Source organism: Phyllobates terribilis, unplaced genomic scaffold (genome assembly GCF_046119375.1).
Source record: "Phyllobates terribilis strain yellow unplaced genomic scaffold, ASM4611937v1 Scaffold_1__5_contigs__length_1240528914, whole genome shotgun sequence".
Classification (NCBI taxonomy): domain Eukaryota; kingdom Metazoa; phylum Chordata; class Amphibia; order Anura; family Dendrobatidae; genus Phyllobates; species Phyllobates terribilis.
In genome coordinates this window covers 150,237,730-150,253,402 of record NW_027362761.1, presented here as the reverse complement: position 1 = coordinate 150,253,402, position 15,673 = coordinate 150,237,730, and the positions used below count along the sequence as shown (strand labels likewise).

At 39.6% G+C, this 15,673-nt stretch overlaps 1 protein-coding gene across 2 annotated transcripts in view; it reads right to left on the bottom strand.

The window, feature by feature from the left end:
* PTPRD (protein tyrosine phosphatase receptor type D) overlaps positions 1 to 15,673 on the bottom strand; it is a 2,806,079-nt gene that overhangs the window by 1,939,500 nt on the left and 850,906 nt on the right. For both annotated transcript variants that reach the window (XM_073668359.1, XM_073668367.1), the window contains one exon: positions 12,567 to 12,624. The gene's annotated coding sequence lies outside the window, so the exon portion shown is untranslated. The remainder of the gene's footprint in view (positions 1 to 12,566; positions 12,625 to 15,673) is intronic.

The window sequence follows — 15,673 nt, the reverse complement described above, 5'->3', positions numbered from 1 at the left end:
CCAGATGTGGCTGGAGTGTGTCAGCAGTTCCTGCAAGATGAAGGCATTGAAGCTATGGACTGGCCCGTCCTTTCCCCAGATCTGAATCCGATTGAGCACATCTGGGACATCAAGTCTCGCTCCATCCATCACCGTCACATTGCACCAGACTGTCCAGGAGTTGGCGGATGCTTTAGTCCAGGTCTGGGAGGAGATCCCAGAGGAGACCATCCGCAACCTCATCAGGAGCATGCTGGCCACACACAATACTGAGCCTCATTTTGACTTGTTTTAAGGACATTACATCAAAGTTGGATCAGCCTGTATTGTGTTTTTCCACTTTAATTTTGGGGGTGACTCCAAATCCAGGCCTCCATTGATTAATAAATTTGATTTCCACTGATGATTTTTGTGTGATTTTGTTGTCAGCACATTCAACTTTGTACAGAACAAAGTATTCAAAGAGAATATTTCATTCATTCAGATCTAGGATGTGTTATTTGAGTGTTCCCTTTATTTTAGAGCAGTGTATAAAGGTTAGGCTTAAAATATTCTCACATAGTTGGAATGTAGAACACAGCTAGCCCTAGCCTATTGAGATGAGTAAACCCAAACTTCAAACTTCGGTCGAATACCAGAACCTGAACTTCCACGGGTCTGCTAATTCCTCCTTGCTACTGTCTGAACAGCGTGAAAACACATCCTGGGAATTTTCGCAGTTGGAATGAAGAAATCATAGGGCTTTATCCTATTAATCCCATTGAACCTATGTCAAAGAATACATAGATATACTGTTCCAAGAAAAAGTAAGTGAACTCTTTGGAAATACCTATATTTCAACATTGAAAAATGCAATCTCATTGCTATCTAAGAGACAGTTATAGACAAACACAATCTATTTACTAATGTGATTACAGTTATACTGTTCATTTCCTATATTGAAAACACTGAGTACCCATATTCACAAAGAAGGGAGAAAAAATAAGTGTACCTTTGAATTTAATAGCCTGTAGATGCAGAAATCAAATCAAATGTAAGATTTGCACAACATTGTGGTTGAACTGTGGTCTATTCACCCCTGAAAATGAATCTCAGTTTACCAATATTTCTGGAATGCCTTGTGTGTACATGTCTCTTCAGGTCATTACCATAGCTTTGCGAATCTCCAGAAATTCGATTCAGGTAGATTCACCTAATTCAGTAGGCGAATTTGATTTGCATCAAATAAATTTGATGCAAATTGAATCTGCAATCAAGGGGTTGAATAAAAACTATTATAGTTACCTCTCCTCAGCCCTTGCCATATCCGTAATGCTGCTGCTGGTCTTCTGAAAGAATGCAAAATAACCAATCTCCTGTGTTATGCCTACTATCTTTTATCTGTGGTCCAGGCCTCCAGACACTTCAGGCTTGGTTTTTAGTTTATTAGGCTCCATGACATCACAATGCGCATGATTGATGTATTTTTTGCTGCATTTGGTCACGTGGAGCCTAGTGAATGGAAGAAAGCAGAAATAACCAGAGAAACAGAATGAAGGTAGAAGATAGAAGACAGAAGAGCAAATCAGAAGACCTGCGTGGGACAGATACAGGGAGGTCTGAGGTATAAGAGTTTTTAAGCCCTTTTCAACCCTCTATGATACATCTTGCTGGATTCTTTAAGTGCAATTCAGAAAAATCTCAAATTTGAGCGAATCTAAATTTTTTGTAAAAGGCACCTCAAATTGATTAATTTATCACAAGTCATGATTCAAGATCTCAATAGGGTTAAGGTCAGGATAGTGACATTTTCCTCTTTTTCAACTATTTTTTAGTTAATTTGTTAGTATGCTTTAGTCCTTTGTTTTTCTGTTTGTTTTGTCATGGACCAGTTTTTACATTCACATGTACAGTGAATCATTTTAATACACCTCTGAATTTATTGATCCCTAACCATGATGTGGCCACCACAATTCTTCAATATTAGAATGGGGTTTTAATGTGTAGTTTGTGCTAAAAAGTTCCACTTTTCTCTCATCAGTCCATAGAATCTTTACTTGGAAGCATTGTGGATTATAATATCCAGGTGATTTTGAGAAAAGTTGAAATGTGCTGTAATGTTTTTTTCAGGCAGTAGTGTCTTTCCTTAAGGTATCCTTCAATGAACATTATTATTGTACAGTCTTGTACCAATAGTGGATTTCAGGGTTTTCTGTTCTGCTTCTGGAGTGCTCGTATCAGGACATCTACTCTTAGATTTCATTCACACATTAATTCTACAGGGCTGTATGCTGTCCATTTTTTGAACAGACAGCACATAAACCCAGATTTCCATTGATTGATACCCACAACAGTTTTAAATATCCATCCATGTGACTGACCTGTGAAACTCATACCATGTCCTATTCTGATCCCCTTTTCAGATCAGACTACGGATCAGATAAATCTGGGGAGCAGTTAAAAATGGATGAAAAACTAAAAACATAATTTTTATTTAAATTTTCTTTATATGGTGTAACAATGCTACTCACTTGGGAGAGGGAAGATGTATCATAGGAACAGTTTCTATTTAAAAATCCGGCTGATATATTTCAATCCTCATAAACCGCACCACAGGAAAACATAAATACAGCTCTTGTCCGGCAATAAATAAAACATAAAGTAGAGTCCATACAATAATGCGGGTTTGCTTTACTTGGGTTACAGTCCAGCTTCTCAGGCCTTTAGCATATAATCCTGGAGGTCTGCACACCTCCACACACAGACCATGTGTGAGACAAAAAGGCCCCATTTTTCAATGTGATTAACTCCTCTTAATACTATGTGTACTAGAGCATTACTCCAGGTGTACATCACAGAGGAAATCCACCTCTGGGATACATATCTCCTATCCACTATGTGTCCGGCATCCACCTTACATACCCCCCTGCCTAAAGCCGTGGGGCTTGGCACCTTCTACCACTATACACAGAATTCTTGAGAGAGCATCAGCATTACCATGTAACTTCCAGGATCTATATTCCACGTGGAAGCGGAAGTCCTGCAGGGCAAGAAACTAGCGGATGACATGAGAATTTTTCCCTAACCTGAGTGGGGCATGGTCTGACACTAATTTAAATTTTCACGTTAACAGATAGTATCGCAATATGTTTACCATGCACTTTATGGCCAAGAATCCTTTTTCTACGATGGAATAATTTTTCTTGCATGCCATAGTTTCCTACTAAGGTAGAGAACAGGGTGCTCCTCTCCGTGTATCTCCTGAGAAAGGACTGCTCCTAATCTAACTTCTGATGTGTCCATCTCGAGTACCAATTATTTCTTAAAGTCGAGGGGCTATCAGGACCAGCTGCCTACACAGAGCTACTTTTAGTTCTTGAAAGGCTAGAAAGTCCATTTGGCCTTAACTGATTTTGTCCCCTTAAGGAGGTCGGTCAGGGGTGCGGACATCATGACAAAGTTTGGAATGAACCTCCTGTAGTACTCCACAATTCTCAGAAAGGCCCCAACTTGCTTTTTTGAGAGTGATTTTGGCCAGTTTTGGACTGCATTCACTTTATTGATCTGGGGTTTGATTTCTCCTCTACCTACTACATATGCAAGTGTTTGCTCTCCTCTTTCCCCATGACACATTTTTTTTTATTCATAGAGAACCTACCTGAGAGCATCAAAAACTGCCTGAACCTTTCCCTGATGAATTCCCCTATCTGGGCTGAAGATTACGATATTGTCCAGACATACCAGACCGTAATTCTTATGGGGTGTGAGGATCCAGTCCATGGCCCTCTGGAAGGTGGCAGGAGCCCTCTGCAGTCCGAATGGGATCAGGATGTATTGGAAGCACCCATCGGGCATAGAGAAAGTCTTCTTCTCCTTGGCTTCTTGTGACACGGGGATTTACCAATATCTCTTTGTTAGATCAAAGGTGGTTATATACATTGCCGGCCGAAGTCTCTCGATCAGTTCATCAACACGTGGCATCGGATATGCATAGAACTTGGAGACTTCATTCAGATTTCAATAATCATTACAGAATCTCCATTTGCCATCGGGTTTTGGAACAAGTACAATCGGGCTAGACCACCCGCTCTTAGATTCCTCAATGATTCCGAGATTCAGCATTTGGTTCACTTCCTTGGAGATCACTTCTCACTGGGCCACGGGAATTCGTTAGGGCTTCAAGATCACCCACACATGGGGTTCCATCAGAACCTCATGTTCTTTAACATCTGTACAACCTGGCAAATCTGAGCACAGTTGCCGGTTCTGCTGCAGCAATTCCTGACATTGCTGTTTTTGGCCATTCAACAGCATTTTAGCTACTGTGACAGCTTCAAAGTCCCCTTCTGGCTTAACCAGCAAACATGGAATTTCAATGGAATCCCTGTTTTGTCATGCCTTGATAAAATTGATGTGGTAGACCTGAGACAGCTTTAGTCTTCTTGGTTCATGAACCTTGCAATTCACTTCACCCAGCCTCTCTACCACCTCATAGGAACCTTGCCATTTGGCCAAAAACTTACTCTCTTCTGTGGGAATAAACACAAGGACTAGGTCCTCGGGGCTGAACTGCCTCATCTTAGCTGAATGGTTGTAAACCCAGGATTGAGCCTCTTGTGCCTGCAGGAGATGTTCCTTTACGATAGGCATTACCTTTTGTGATGGTGTGATATGGTATGTGGGTATCATTTTGTGTATATTTATATTTTACTGATTTTCATAGTGTTCTCTTTTTGCTCTGTGTCCCTCTACTGCTGACTTCTCTTGTAGGATGAGTTGATATTTGTTAATTGATGAATAGCTGTTATTTATCATCTGATATCAGCTCCCACAGCCAATTGTAATTGTTATCTTGCAAGGGCTCAGTGAATAATGCTGTTTGCTAATATGCTAATGACATTTTGAACCAGGCCAGCTTGTTGATTTTGTAAAACAATGGAAGGACCAACAATGCCACCTCCCCCCTGACCTGTGAATGAGGAGAGGGACTTTTAAATATCACAGCCAGGAGTGACACTGGTCAGATGCTGTGTGAGTCAATGCATGTCAGAGAGAATGGGAGAAATCTGGATGACTTTGGAAATAATTCTGGAAGGAATATATATGGAGAAACGTATGGACTATTTTATTCTATGTCTGCTGGATTGTTGGACTCTCATCTGCCAGGGAGTTTGTCCCATTACTGGACTGCATTCATGTCTCTGGATTATTTTTATCCTCTGTGTGGTGGATTGTATATGGACCCTTAAGTTTTGCCTATAATAAAGGTCTTGGGATTGTTCACTCTTTTCTTGCTCTGTTGATTGTGTGATGTTGGAGAAGGACCCCATGACACCTTTGCAACTCTCTCCTGCATCTGGGTGATGTGCTCAATGTTGCTCCGGTTTGGCGTGACTTCGGATTCCCAGGTTTCCTCTGCTATATCAAGGAGACCCCATGGATGTCGGCCATACAGGAGTTCAAACTGAGAATATTCGGTAAAGGCTTGCGTAACCTCCTGGATAGAGAATAATTGATAAGGGAGGAGTCACAGTCTTGTCTGTCCTTTCTATGTCCTTCTTAAGCATACTTTTTAAGGTTTTATTAAACCTTTCCAAGGCCATTCATCTGTGGATGGTAAACTGACGTCTTCAGTTATGTAATTCATAAGGACTTACACAGGTCCCTTATTATTTTACTCATAAATGGTGTTCCTTTGTCAGTCAGTCAGGATCTCCCTCAGTTGCCCTGTCCAGGCAAAGATGTGGATCAACCATAGGGCTATACTTTTCAAGGAGTAGTTTCTCATGGGAACTGCTTCTGGGTACCTAGTAACATAGTCAAGGATAACCAGTATATATTAATGCCCCCTAGCAGACTTAACCAGGGGCCAACCAGGTCCTTGACAATTTGCTCAAACAGCACCTCTAATATGGGTAGTGGCATGAGGGGATTTCAAAAATGAAAGGTGAGAGTGGTTAACTGGCAGGTGGGACAGGAATTGCAATATTTTAGGATCTCCCGGTGAAACCCAGGACAATAGAACCTTCGAGTTACCCGTTCTTAGGTTTTGTCCACTCCGAGTTGGCCACCCAGGACACTGGAGTGGGACTTGTCCAACACCCTCTATTTATAGGATTCTGGTACAAACAATTGCTCCACTATTTCCTCTCTAACCTTAGCAACCCGGTACAATAAGTCCCCATTCAGAAAATAGGGAAATCTGGTGTAAGCCCACGGCTCCTGCACTATGCCGTTTATAAAGGTTACATTATTAAATGCATCTTTTACAGTTAGGTCTCTATGTTGGGCAGACCCCAAATTTTCTCCTGTCACCCCTATCTCAGGAATGTCAGACTCAGGGGATACTACCTCCTTATTCTCTACCATTACACAAAAGGGAAACCAGTCAGGCTTTGGGGGTGATGACACTTTTTAGGGAAAACCCATTTCTTACCCGAACAATAGAGGTATCTGCCCCTCCCCCACAAGTCCCAAAACAAGTCCCAACCTATAATAATTGAGTGCAATAAATCCTGGACTATGCCAACCTCATGGGACTCAGTACCTCATTGACCACTCGGGCCACCGGATAGTCTTTTACATCCCCATGAATGCAACGGATGCCCACCTTCTTTCCAGGGATCAGTTGGAGATTGAGTGTGGCCAAACCCCCTCCCTGCGTCAATTAGCCCAGTCGTTTGCAGACCATACACTTTCATGGTACAAGCTTTAGGCCCTTTGCTAGTTGGAGAGTCCACACTGCATGCCAGATATACATAGAATGAGCACCGGCATCCCATGTTACTGTCCATTTGCTGGGTGGTCAGGGGACAACGGGTGGCTGTATGGCCTGGGCCATGACATTTCCAGAAAATCACATCCGCAGATGAGACCTTTGGTATTACCTCTGCCGCCCCCATGGACTTTGGATTCCCCACCCCCTTTTGAGCATCCGCCCCTTATGGGACCCTCAATATGGAGTGGGTTGCCTCCCCAAGGAACTGTTGGCTCCCTAATACCTTTTGACCAGTCTGACCAGGTCATTGGCATTACGGGGAGCTCCCTGGGCAACCCAAGTCTGCATCGGCCTCAGAAAGGTGTGCACAAACTGGTCCATTACAACTCGCTCTACAATCTGTGCTGGCGTAGAGGACTCCGGCTACAACCATTTTTGGATGAGGTGCAGTAGATCAAATATTTAGGAGTGAGGGGGTTTGCCATGGTGATATGCCCAGCAGTGAACCCGTTGTACCCTGACAGTCATTGTTACCCCCAAGTGCACCAGAATTTCTGTTTTCAATTGTGCATATTCTTTGGCGTCCTGTAAGGCTAAATCATAGTAGGCCTTTTGTGGCTCCACGGTTAAGTTGGTGTCAGGACTTCCACCTAATGCTCTTGCAGGAGCTCCTCCCTATCGACAACCCTTTCAAACACCCTTTTAAAAAGGCCTCTATGTCACCACACGGGGTCACCTGTGGTTGTTGCTGCTGCAACTGTTGCTGCTGCTGTTGTAGAGCTTGCACCAGGTATTTAACCAGGTCCTCCATGCTGTCTGACATTACTCCCTGACTTATGGCCGCCTTCACACAAGACATGTAGCAGTCACACGTGTTCCCTGGGAATGCTGCCCGCACTTCTACCACTAAATGTAACAATGCCACTCACTTGGGAACGAGATTAGGTATCACAGGAACCGTTTTTATTTAAAAGTCCGGCTGGTTTATTTCATTCCTTATACACCGTACCACAGGAAAGTTTAAATACAGCCCTTGTCCAGCAATAAGTGAAACATTAAGCAACGAGTCCATATAATAGTGCGGGTTTGCCCACTTGGGTTACAGTCCAGCTTCTCAGTCATTTAGCATAGGAATACAATCCTGGAGGTCTGAACATCTCGACATACAGACCATGCGTGAGATAAACAGGGCCGATTTTAAAATATGAACCACATCCAGGGGGCTGTCACGCACAACTCCTCAGCTGCTCACATCAAAGCTGGCCCTGACATGGCCGAATAACCCCTCTTGGTACTATGTGTACTACAGCATTACTCCAGGTTTACATCACATAGTGGATGGGAGATATGTATCACAGAGGTGGATGTACTCTGTGTCCGGCAACCACCTTACAATGGTTAGTCTGTTTTTAACTGATTCATTGTTAAGAGTCAATGAATAAAAAATGTCAGACTACCACCTTCAGTTTTTAAAAAATGATTAGAAAAGAGGGAAAAAAAATGGACACGATGTGAATGTAAAACGGATGCAAAACGTTGACATATGAGAGAAAATGGCCCATTTTTGATGACTGTAAAAACAGATCTGTGAATGTAGGCTTTGGGAGAGTAATAACAGTATCTTTCATATATAAACAATTTATTTACCTGTGGATTGATATATCATTAGGTCTTGATGTACACTCATACCACCCACTTGTGAAACCCACATTTCATATCTCATCTCCTTAAAAGAAATCTGTCAGCATTGTTTGACCTTGTTACGGTACTGGCGTAGCACTGCTGGAATACATTGGCCGGAGAAGCACGAACAGGAAGCGGCAAGGAGTAGTAGAAGTTCTTGCAAGAAGCAGTAGGAGTTGTAGAAACAATCCGTAGAGAAGTGGGAACAGTCTGGGTAAGATAGTTCTCAGAACAAGGAGCTTGTGACTGAACTAGGCTTAACAGCAAGCCAAAATACTCAAGCAATGAGTGAGGGATCCATGTGGCTTTAAGTAGGCCCAAACAGGAAACAAGATGGATTCCAAAGGTTCAGAATCCACCATCTTAGTAAAGGGCAATTGCAGGACACAAAAGCAGCCTTCAGTGGTAAGAGGTGAAGTTCCAGTATAATATCAAGGTGAACAATAGCAGCCACTAGTGGTCAAACAGTAGAAGGATAAAAAGAATCCCATTACACCCCCTAAACTATTTTATATGTGCAATGGCTCCTTCAAAAGCAGTCCTGCAATATCTTTACATGACAGTCCATTTCTGTTACTGAGAAATCAGTGTTTGAATAGATATGCAAATTTGTAAATCTGAAGCCTCTGTCACTACAGTTCTATTCCATGCCCAGTGCTGCCTCCTCTTGCTTGACTCCCTCTATGATATATGAATTCTGGCAAAAGAGCCATCAGTCAAGCAGCAGATGGTGGCTATGGTTGGAGATTTGAGCTGGAATGACAGAGGCTTCTGATCTACAGCCTCATTTGCATATCAAGTCAAACGCTGATTTATCAATAACGGAGGAACGGACTGACCATGTAAAGGTATTGTTGGACTTGTCTTTGAAAGAGCTACATGCACATATAAATAACATCAAAAAGGGGAAAGATTTGTTTCCAAAATATCAACTATATTTGTAATTAGCACAAATTTCCAAAAAAGGGAGCCAGAGAGAAAGCTCTTAATGAAAATATATGTTTATTATTCCATAAATAGAAGAACCATAAAAAGTTTACATTACATTAGTGGTGGCTGGTGGGAGAAGCAAAACCAGGTTAGGCAGATGTAAAAACCCAATGAAGGAGACCATATCCCCCATAAAAGAGCACTACAACATTAGTGAATAGTTATATATGACAATACCGGTATATATCTGAATACAGATTGCAAACGGAGTAGTAGTCCGAGGCGAAACGCGCGTCGAGGCGCGTTATCTGCTTCCTCCTGGCAGAGTCTGCAAATTATATGCAACATGTCACAAGGTAAAAGCTACCGCTATATTTATGAACAATACTAGAGTTACATGGTTATAGCACATGCATTTACACATGTATCGCGCAGCAACTTTTTTGTGATTGCCTATCGTGAGTGGTTTTCTTATTGGCTATACAAAGGGTCACACATATGCCTGCTTATCTGCAGAACATGCTTTAAATACTGGTGTACCCTGTATAAATAGCATTATAGCCAGACCATATTATAATTTACTGTGAAACCGATCAGTATGAGATAACATTTGACAATCGGACTACTACTCCGTTTGCAATCTGTATCCAGATATATACCAGTATTGTCATATCTAACTATTCACTAATGTTGTAGTGCTCTTCTATGGGGGTTATGGTCTCCTTCATTGGGTTTTTCCATCTGCCTAACCTGGTTTTGCTTCTCCCACCAGCCACCACTAATGTAATGTAAACTTTTTATGGTTCTTCTATTTATGGAATAAACATATATTTTCATTAAGAGCTTTCTCTCTGGCTCCCTTTTTGGGAAATTTGTGCTAATTACAAATATACACTGTGTTCCAAATTATTATGCAAATAATATTTTCTCAGATTTTCCCAAATTACCTATATGAATTGCAGTCATTATTATGCATGAAATGATCTCGATGGTCCAGATGGATGGAGTGGAGGATGGCTGGTTGATGGACACCCCATGCAGACACGGCTACGGCGCTAACAAGGAGGAGGTGGAGTAATGTTTTGGGGTGGAATCATGGGGAGAGAGATTGTTGGCCCTTTTAGGATCCCTGAAGGGGTAAAGATGAACTCCATAATGTATGTTGAGTTTCTCAAACAGCACTTCCTGCCATGGTTCAAGAAGAAGAACCGTGCATTCCGCAGCAAGATAATTTTCATGCATGATAATGCCCCGTCTCATGCTGCACATAACACATCTGCATCTCTGGCTGATATGGGCATAAAAGGGGACAAACTTATGGTGTGGCACCCATGCTCCCCTGACCTCAACCCCATTGAGAACCTCTGGAGCATCATCAAAAGGAGTGTCTATGATGGCGGGAGGCAGTTCACATCTAAGCAACAGCTCTGGGAGGGTATTCTGTCCTCATGCAAAACAATTGAAGCAGAAACCATCCAAAACCTGACAAATTCAATGGACGAGAGAGTTCAGAAGCTCCTTTCGAACAAGCGGTCCTATGTGCAAATGTAACATCACCTAGAATAAAGTTTTGAGTTGAAAACTGTTTGATTTCAGTTTGTAATAACCTGCTAATGCTTATAATTTCAAAAATGACAATTTTTTGGTTCTTTATTAAAATGAAAAGGTTGAAAACTCTGCTGTGCATAATAATTTGGAACATGCATTTTGAGTGCAGTTTGAGTTTTTTATTTTTTAAAAAATATACTGTTATCATAGGCAGTTTGTACAAAAACCTTTCAATTGTACTCTAATAGCTATTTGACTGGAAAATTACAATGACTGCAATTCATATAGGTAATTTGGGAAAATCTGAGAAAATATTATTTGCATAATAATTTGGAACACAGTGTAGTTGATATTTTGGAAACAAATCTTTCCCCGTTTTGATGTTATATTCTAGTCAAGAGACAATTTAATAGGTGTTATGCACATATAAATAGTTTGAGGTGGGACACCCTGCTGATAGATTACCTTTAATTGAAATATCTTTTGCTAATTATCTCTTTTAGAAGTCATTAATTCAGAGGTTAACTTACTTTTTTGTGAGTACTTTGGATATGTTAAAAAAAAACGCAATGGGTTTGTGTATGTTTATCATAAGTTTGTGTATTAAAAGTGTTTGTATATTTTAAGTTTGCTTATTACAAGTTCAAATTTCATATATTTCATTGTATTCCTACATAAAAGTGCTGACAGTGTGCTGTTGTATTTTTTTTGTCTGTATATTATGCAATCTTAGCAGCTTCCTCCAGTTCAGACCTGCTTTATTCAGTTGGCAGGTGCTGATTAGTTTTTGTGTTTTTTTGTAGTATACTATTGGAGGTGTTGACTGCCTCCTTTTCTGACTGAGTGCTCCTCCCATCAGCCTAAGGCGGTTTTTAATTTGTGCTGGATCCTACCTGCCCTTTAAAATTGCATACACCTAAGTGCTTCCTGTCAACTGCTGTATTCTTTTCTTATTTTGTAGATATAAATGTTTTTTCTTATATATATATATACATATATATTTATATACATATATATAAATATATGCAGCTCTCACAAAATTTAAGAGACCACTGAACAGTTTTCTATTGGAAAGCATGGAAAGACTGATGGACAGCATGCCAAGACGCATGAAAGCTGTGATTAAAAATCATGGCTAGACCACCAAATGTTGATTTCTGAACTGTTCCTGAGTTAAAACATGAGTAATTTGAGATCTGAAAGCACTGTTTCTTTTTTAGTATCTTGACGCTTTTTCATTTGCTGCAATTAAATACAAAATTTTTAGCTTTGAATTTCGGAGACATGTTGTTAATAGTTTATAGACTAAAACAATGTACATTTTACTCAAAAATATACCTATAAAGAGAAAAATCAGAGAAACTGAAAATTTTGCAGTGGTATCTTAATTTTTGCCGGAGCTATATATGTATATATATAGTCATGGCCGAAAATGTTGGCACCCTTGAAATTGTCCCAGAAAATTAAGAATTTTTCCCAGAAAATTATTGAAATTACACGTTTTGTTATACACATGTTTGTTTCTTTTGAGTGTATTGGAACAACACAAAAAAACTGAGAAAAAATGCAAATGGGATATCATTTCACAAAAAATGTGAATATAGCATATTTAAGAGGGGTTGTCAAAGTAGCGGACAATCGCTGTAAGTATACTAAGAGAATATGAGAATACAATGAGAAGTCTGGAGAAGGTGACACAGTTACAAAGTGTTATATATGAAATTCTTACCAAGAAATGAGGCCACGGTCTGGGAGGTTAAATATTGATGACTGCTCTGAAGGTTTCCCTGAAAAATATATGAAAACATGAACATTTAATTTCTCATTGTTGCGATACAGTTTATCACTGAGCTCAGATTTTCATATATAGAAATGTTCCTTCGTGTTACAATAAGCTTACTGTTTCCTTTTTAGAAATAACCTTAAGCTGAAATAATGTAAGTATAGACTATATTAACGAGAACAACTGATTACTACAGTGTCATCCAGAAAGAAAGCATCTAAAATCCAAAACACATGACAATAAGCACAAAAGGTATAATATACAAAGTGACAGAGCATTACATTGCCTTTGGCGCACCTCCTGGGTGTAAATGAGGCACTGACTTAAGTTATTTCACCATCCTGTCACTGCTTTCTTGAGGCTAATTAAAGAAAATAATGTAGCAAATTTACTGTTTAACAGCTACTTTCCTGTAACAGCTAGTTTCTCCGACTAGCATATGTTAAGGGTATTCCACTGTGAAGCCAATATACTTGACAAGATTAAATACATTCATTTTTTCCTTAGTGAGAATTGGCTGTTATGTTTACTGGTCTTTTTTTGCTTACCATACTGTATTACAATTACAGATACAACAAAGCTCTATGTAAAATCATTTTCGCAATACAATTGCATTCATTTTGTGTATAAATGAGAAATTAAAATACAAAATGTGACGATAACTTCAGAATGTTGGTGTAAGAAGAAATCAGTGTACAACTTAGAACTATAGCGGAGCGAATAGATTTGTTGCAAATAAAATTTACATTGATTATTTTAGAAAAGTCGGTGAGCACAGAAAATTTGAACAATTTGCGATTGACTTTACACAAGTCGCCAAAAATAGTCACAGCCATTTTACACATTTCAGAAGACTGCATTGGCAAGAAAAGGCTCATTTGTAGTGATGAGCGAGTGTGCTCGGATAAGGTGTTATCTGAGCATGCTCGGGTGTTATCTGAGTATCTTGGCCATGCTCTGCTAATATGTTCGAATTCCTGCGGCTACATGTTTTGTGGCGGAAGACAAACACTCAATCCCTGCATGTGTAGCATCTGTCTACCGCTGCAAAACATGCAGCCACATGAATTTGGACATATTAGCAGAGCATGCCCAAGATACTCAGATAACACCCAAGCATGCTCGAATAACACCTTATCCGAGCACACTCACTCATCACTACTCATATGACCTCAGGCATGCCCGAGCGGGCCTCCTCATAATGCCTTGAAGCTATCAAATCAAATGGTATAGCACTCAATCAGAAGGGTCTATCACAGCCTGTGTAAAAGCAGCAGCTTTTTTTTGGTGAATCTGGATAAAGCTCATCATTAGAGATAGGGAGAGAAAGCCATAAAACTCTGAATAAACAGTTCAGATAATGTAACAACTTAACTGGTTAGCATCTGAAAAACCATTTCCATATATGTTGATGTCACTTTGACATTACTAAGGATTAGTCTTGAGTGAGTATGTTCTGTCCGAGTATGCTCGGGCCGAGTTCCGAGTATTTACAGCTGCTCGGTGATATGGTTGAATCACTCCCGTGTGCATGATTTTCAACTGTTTGACAGCTTTATTACATGTGAGGAATGTGTAAGAAATAGACATTCCTCATATGTAATAAAACTGTCAAACAGTTGCAAATCATGCACACGGGAGCGATTCAACCATATCACCGAGCAGCTATAAATACTCGGAGCTCGGCCCGAGCATACTCGGCGAAAGGGTTAATAGAACATACTCGCTCAACACTACTAAGGATGTGTCTGCATAAAAAATCTTGAAAGGGGATGAATACAGTCTTAAGATGTGTCAGAATGCTATGCACGTCTTTTCAGGGCATTGGTAGTATTTGCGATTTGCTATGAATAAAATTATTTTTTTCTAAATTGGCAAAGCTAACTAATTTGAATTTCCAAAGATTTTCTCATCACTAAAGCTCAATAAAAACAGTTATAGCATTATATAGTTACACTCTACAGGCACCACATTATCATCTGATTGGCTGAGTGGCAAGGAACCCTGCAATGCCCCACTGGCTTATTTGGCATAAGACTGGCCTTCTGTGGTATGATTTTAAAAGAAATAGACCAATTTATTTATTTAGTTAATATATATTTTTAAAGTCCAATTCAATAGCTTACCTACTCTCTTACTCTGTTGTGTATTCTCTAATGCATGTGTTGCTAAAACTGTGTTACCTATTCATCGATTGTTTTTAAATTTTGCTCCTCAGCTTGATTGAAAATGAAAAGGGATAAACTGCAATTCCATTGGCCAACCCCTTTATTAACATTTTTTTGTTATACTGTTAAAGTATAATATATAAAATATAATAACAATTACAACCACTGCAGGAGTTGGCATCTAGTGTTCCTGAACTAGCCACATTTCATTCACCTCTCAAAATATTAATTTCAAAGGTGAATAAAAAACAAAATATTAATAAGTTAACACTACAACAGAACAGTGACATAAGGCGCACGGCAGAATCAAACACAAATAGATCTAATGGCAAATTTGAAAAGAGGCATCCAAAACATTTGACACTAAGTGCTGGCTCCATATAGTTGGATTTTATGTGAATAGAGTAATTCTTCCAAGTTGGCTGCATATCCAAGTTGAATACTATAAGAAACCAGCCAACCGACACTTGACTCCAAGAATACACAGAATCAGCTGGACAATTGCAAACTGTTAACTGAAGTTTATGACATTTTTAGTCATTTCTGAATTTATAAGAGGAGGTTTAAATTATTATATCTATCTATCTCTATATTATTTATATATTTATCTATGAGATGGGTAATTTATTTGAGTATTCTACTTGAATATTAAAAAAATCCCTTAACATCAAAATATATCTTACACCTAGTCAACCTTAGTTGACTAAAGTCAACTAAATCTGGTGTTCTACACATTGAACACCAATTATTAAGAAAACACTCTATAATATCCTTTTTTATTAATGATGCTAGAATCATCACTGCAAGACACTGGAAAGATATTGAGCCTCCCCCCATACTAGAATGGACCAATGAACTGCACCTTAAATACAATCTAGAAAAGAA